The 5713-nt window shown below is 41.7% G+C and overlaps 1 non-coding gene across 1 annotated transcript; it reads left to right on the top strand.

Moving 5' to 3' along the window:
- Window positions 1–5199: 5199 nt before the first annotated feature.
- Window positions 5200–5273, top strand: Trnaa-cgc. Its single transcript has one exon. It is a non-coding gene; the product is annotated as a tRNA-Ala (tRNA).
- Window positions 5274–5713: the final 440 nt, after the last annotated feature.

Raw genomic sequence — 5713 nt, forward strand, 5'->3', positions numbered from 1 at the left:
GAAGCAGAAGTAGGAAGAACAGCAGGAGGAGGAAGGAGAGGATTTAACAAGTTATAGTAGAGATTCTCAAGGAAACTTAAATCAATTTTTCGAGTTAACGTGGACAGGTGTGTGGTAGGGGGAGGGGGGGCAGGTGAGAATAGATAAACAGTAGAGTTGTTATTGTTTATTTTATTAGTTATCTTTATTCCTTCGTTTTAGTTTTATTTAAATTAAGATTCGTGTCGTCATCACCAATTAAGGAGATATTTAAGAGTCTTGTCACACGAACTTATTGAGAGATTTCAGGACCATAACTGTGTTGGGGGGGTCTTAGACGACGAGTAGTGAGTGAGTCTTAAGACCCCACTGGATTATGATGAGTCTTAGTTTTGTTTCTTGTGTTCCTTGAGTCTTAGTTTTAGTTCACTGAGTCTTAGTCTTATAAGTCTTACCTGTGTTTGTCTAGTCTTACCTGAGTCTTAAGGTGTACTCAGGTGGAAGTAATTAATGTATACGGAATGAGTCTTTACAGGTGTAGAAGACTTTTTTTGGGGGGTTAACTAAGTCTTATGTAATGTTAGGGAAGGCTAGAGGTTACAGGGTGACGCACAAGTCGAGTTTTTGCGGGTCACTTGTTCAGTAGTAATAAAGAGTTACAACAACAGGTTTAAGAGAGACGGTCAAGCGGTCGTCCCTTATACCTCCCTCCCGACCTCTCTACCTCTCTCCCTCCTACCATTCTTCCCTCTCTTCCTCCTCTTCCTTCCTTTCCCCTCCTCCTTCCCCCGTCAATACACCAGTCATACAGCCCTAAATATCTGTCTACAGTACCATCAACTACAACATCTCATTCACTGTGATTCTTCTTCTTCTTCTTGCAGGTATGTTGGCGTTCAAGTCTTATCTACTGTGAGTACATTGAATGCTTAGTACTCCCATGTGATGCCTAAAGTACAAGTACATCTTTCTTGTTTGTAGTACCAGCATCATTCAACCCCCCCCCCCTCTCCTCCCCCCCTCCCTCCCTGGTAATTAAAAGAGGCATAGGGTTAGGTTAAGTTGGGTTAGGTTAGATTAGGTTAGGTTAGGTTTGGTTAGGTTAGGTTAGGTTAGGTTAAGTAATTTTATGGTGTCCTGACCCCCAATCACCTCCTCTCAACCAGACGTCTAAGAACATTGTTAAAATCTCTATCCAATAAGACGTTTGATCACTCACTAGTTGTCTTGCCTGGAGTATCATGTCACCATAAACATTCAGCATCTGTGTTTTAAGGATGATTGTATTTATCTACCGAATATTTGTCTTAAGCTGTAAACATTACGACCTGATTGGGGAACATTCCGTGTCCTGGCTACCGTGTGGGGTGGGGTGTAGGTGGGGTGGGTGGGCCGAGTTTTACTACCTGCTGTTGCTCCCTTTAGATTCCTTATCAAGATTCAGGCAACATAGTGTCGACGGACGAGGAATCTGGTTGGTAGGGAATCTGATCAGCCTTCATGTTCAATGTATAGGATCGTGTTATACATTTTGATGATGGTAAATATTCAGTAGTTTGAAAGTTATACAATTTTTTTATGAATAGCGTTTGGCTGAAAATGTTTTATAGAGTTCTTGTTGAATATATTACACACACACACACACACACACACACACACACGCACACACACACACACACGCGCACACACACTCGTAGATGTGTAATAATGTTATGTGTGTGTGTGTTTAGGTCTAGATAGTCGTGTTTGTGATGGTATATTCATGAGATTATCGCTTTTATTCTCTGACATCAATATTCGGGGCAATAAAACATGGTAATAAAACTGCGAAAAGAAATACACTAGTTTATCGTTCAGAATGTTTATAGAACGTAAGAATATAAATAATAATAAAAATCGTATAAAAGTTTGTATATGAACGTAGCTGCGATCGTAAACTTGTGCGTGTGTTTGCGTGCGTGCGTGCTTAGATATGTTATTCCACGACAACACTACCGTAGTGTCTTTACCCAACAACCAAATCCAGTCGTGTTGTAAGCTCACCGTAACAGGAAGCATAAGACCACACACCATCCACACAGCAGCTCAAATTCTCTCTCTCTCTGTCGTAAGCTCAAACGCACAGACAGACAGACAGACAGACAGATACCTTCACAAGCACACACGCACGACTCCAAGCTCCCTGCCTGACTGGTCGACGCGCCCTGCCATCTCAGTGCAATAGCCAATAAACGTCACGATATCAAACAAGCAGTAGGAACATCAATCTCTGAATTATGGAGGGAGAGAGAGGGAGGGAGAGAGGGAGAGGGGGGGGGACCTGTCTTCCTCGAGTCAGTATAATTTACATGCGTTTAAAAGTCTGTTCTGGACGTTTATGGGTTTGGTTTATTTTGGTTGAGATAGTGACCATGATTTTTTTTGCGGTGGGTCAGGAAGGGTTTTGGGGGGGTTTTAACAGTGGCCATGGTTTTATTTTTTTGGTGGTCAGGAGGGTTTTGGGTGGTTTTTAACAGTGGCCAGAATTCTTTTTTTTTTGTTTTTTAACTTTATCCAGGGTTATTTTTTTGACAATGGCCACGTGTATATTTTTTAGACACACGGAGCCATGGGACGGTGTAGTGAGAACATTTAATAAGATGAAGACTGGGTCGTATTTTTACACCGTGTTGGCTCGGCGGATCAAGAACTACCTGTCGCTCAAGTTGTCTTAAGAAAATAACTTTCCTCTTTGTGTGGTGACTGGGTGATGAAGACTGACTAGACTCATCATGTCAACTAGGTGTGTGTGTGTGTGTGTGTGTGTGTGTGTGTGTGTGTGTGTGTGTGTGTGTGTGTGTGTGTGTGTGTGTGTGTTTATATGTTTTCATCACCACTTCTTTCATCACTATCTTCATCACTCTTCTTCCATCACCACTTCTTTCATCACTATCTTCATCACTCTTCTTTCATCACCACTTCTTTCGTCATTATCTTCATCACTCTTCTTTCATCATCACTATCTTCAATCTTCTCTCCATCACCACTTCTTTCATCACTAACTTCATCACTCTTCTTTCTTTCCTCATCACTATCTTCATCACTCTTCTTTCATCACCACTTCTTTCATCATTCTCTTCATCACTTTCTTTCCATCACTATCTTCATCACTCTTCTCATCACTCTTCTTTCATCACTCTTCTTTCATCAGGAGTAAATAATAATGTTACTTTCAGTGGACAGAGATGACTTGGCTCCTCTCACCTGGGCGTCTCACCAGGTAGAATATATTACTAATGACCTCCTGATACACCTGTCCATATATTTACCTGAGTCATTAGTGTTTGTTTTGGTTAGTCGATGTGTTTTGTTTATTGTTTTTATTATTATTATTCTGAGTTGAAAGTTTAGTGATAGTGGGAACACACACACACACACACACACACACACACACACACACACACACACACACACATTCTTTTTCCTTACATAAATTGTATACATAAAAATACATATTCTATACAGCTATACGTAAAATATATAATTTCATATAAATAAATAAATGAATAAATAAATAAACTTAAAAATTAGATGAAACAAAAGGTCAATAAATTTTAGATAATAACAAGAGTTTCAACATGATTATACTGTATTACCCTCGATCCGTAGCTTATGACCCTTGGTTCAATACTAGGACAGGGTAAAGATTTAAATGTTATCTCTTTTTACACCATTGGGTTATATTTAGACCACCAGCAGTGTTGTTAATTGCAAGGTAGACAGGTGTGCATTATTGTAAGTTAAACAGGTGTTGTTGATTGCAAGGTAGACAGGTGTGCATTATTGTAAGTTAAACAGGTGTTGTTGATTGCAAGGTAGACAGGTGTGTATCATCGTAAGTTAAACAGGTGTTATTGATTGCTAGGTAGACAGGTGTGTATCATCGTAAGTTAAACAGGTGTTGTTGATTGCAAGGTAGACAGGTGTGCATTATTGTAAGTTAAACAGGTGTTGTTGATTGCAAGGTAGACAGGTGTGCATTATTGTAAGTTAAACAGGTGTTGTTGATTGCAAGGTAGACAGGTGTGTATCATCGTAAGTTAAACAGGTGTTATTGATTGCTAGGTAGACAGGTGTGTATCATCGTAAACGCCATTGCCAAGTCTATTTTCCTTCAGTTCTAAAGATGGCTTGACTAATTTGCCATCAAAGCCCAACTGAGAGGATAAAAAATGAAGAACTAGCTAAGGTTAGGTTAGGTTAGGTTAGGTTAGGTTAGGTTAGGTTAGGTTAGGTTAGGTTAGGTTAGGTTAGGTTAGGTTGAAGGAGAGTTTGAGCCGTGATGGTATCGGGTTTAAAGCTTTATTGTCTTCCTTTAACTCGCTCAAGCTCAAGCTGTTGTCATTGTGTTGTAAAGCCACTCACTCAGTCCTTACCTGGCGTGATGTCATGACCTACCTGGGGTGACTTCTGCTTATTAGAGCGTGTAGGTGTTGGTGTCTTGACGCAGCCTCACAACACGCCAACCCATACCCACTACAAGACGCCAACCCATACCCACTTACAAGACGCCAACCCATACCCACCTACAAGACGCCAACCCATACCCACCTACAAGACGCCAACCCAGTCACACTCGAGTTATCACGCCCACGATTAGAAAACACCAACCCACGCCCACAAAACACTAACCCACACCTAGGGAATAAAGTCTCGGTGTTTTTTTTTTATTTTATTTTTTCATTGTTAATTTTTCACTTTGCATTTCATTTTCATTCTGGTAATATACTCGTAAATTGGTTCATCTGTTTTAAAATCCAATTTGGTCACTGCATCAATAGCATTAACTTCCAAAATTCGTTCGTCAGGTCCTTTCCCCGCCCCCTCTTTCCTCCCCCCCTTCCCTTCTCCCCCTCTCCCCTCCTCCCTGCCCTCCCCCGGCTCTGGTACACCCATCACCACCACAATTGGATTATGTTCAACTTGGTGATCTGTTTTATTGCATGTAAATATTAATGGTGTTCCCCGTGGCGTCCTTCTCACCACCAACAGAACACACATGATGTTAACGCACCACCACCTGCAGTTAACAGGAGTTATTGTTGATATTAACATTGTATATATACGTTAGGTAAGGGAAGGTTTGGTGTATTAAGAGTGAAAGAATGACTCTATGCTGTGCCTGATTATAATGAGTGAGTGGGAGGAGTGGGAGTAACTGCATAATGAGTAAAGACATAATATCTTGTGGTGTAATGGTCAGCATGCTCGCCTCGCAAGTGAGAGGACCCGGGTTCGATCCCCGGGCAGGATGAAACTATGGGCAAGTTTCTTTACGGCATTTGCCTCTGTCTACCCAGCAGTAATTGGGGACCTGGATGTTAATCGATTTGTGGATCGTGTTCTGCGGTAATGGTTAGACCAGTGCAGTTGGTGAGTTGTCCGGTCTTCTGGGACTATTCCTTGACACTGGTTCATACAGCTCGTTAACTCAGGGTGTGGTTGTTGTGTTGGCGACAGCTTCTACCTCTTAAACAAATTCACGCCTGGGTGACCTTTGGGCCGGCCATCCTCGTTACACAAAGGGCGACCATTTGTTTGTGTGTTGTAACCGACGCGTATGAAAGATATTCTGTATGGGTCACCTTAGTGTACTGAAGGAGGGAGGAAGGTGGTGTGAATATTAATGTTTAGATGAGTTCACCCAGGAAACTCTACCACCCCCAGGCCCCACCCCCAGGCCCCGCCCCAGGCT

This window comes from Homarus americanus, unplaced genomic scaffold, assembly GCF_018991925.1.
Source record: "Homarus americanus isolate GMGI-L3 unplaced genomic scaffold, GMGI_Hamer_2.0 scaffold45698, whole genome shotgun sequence".
In the NCBI taxonomy this organism is placed as follows: Eukaryota; Metazoa; Arthropoda; class Malacostraca; order Decapoda; family Nephropidae; genus Homarus; species Homarus americanus.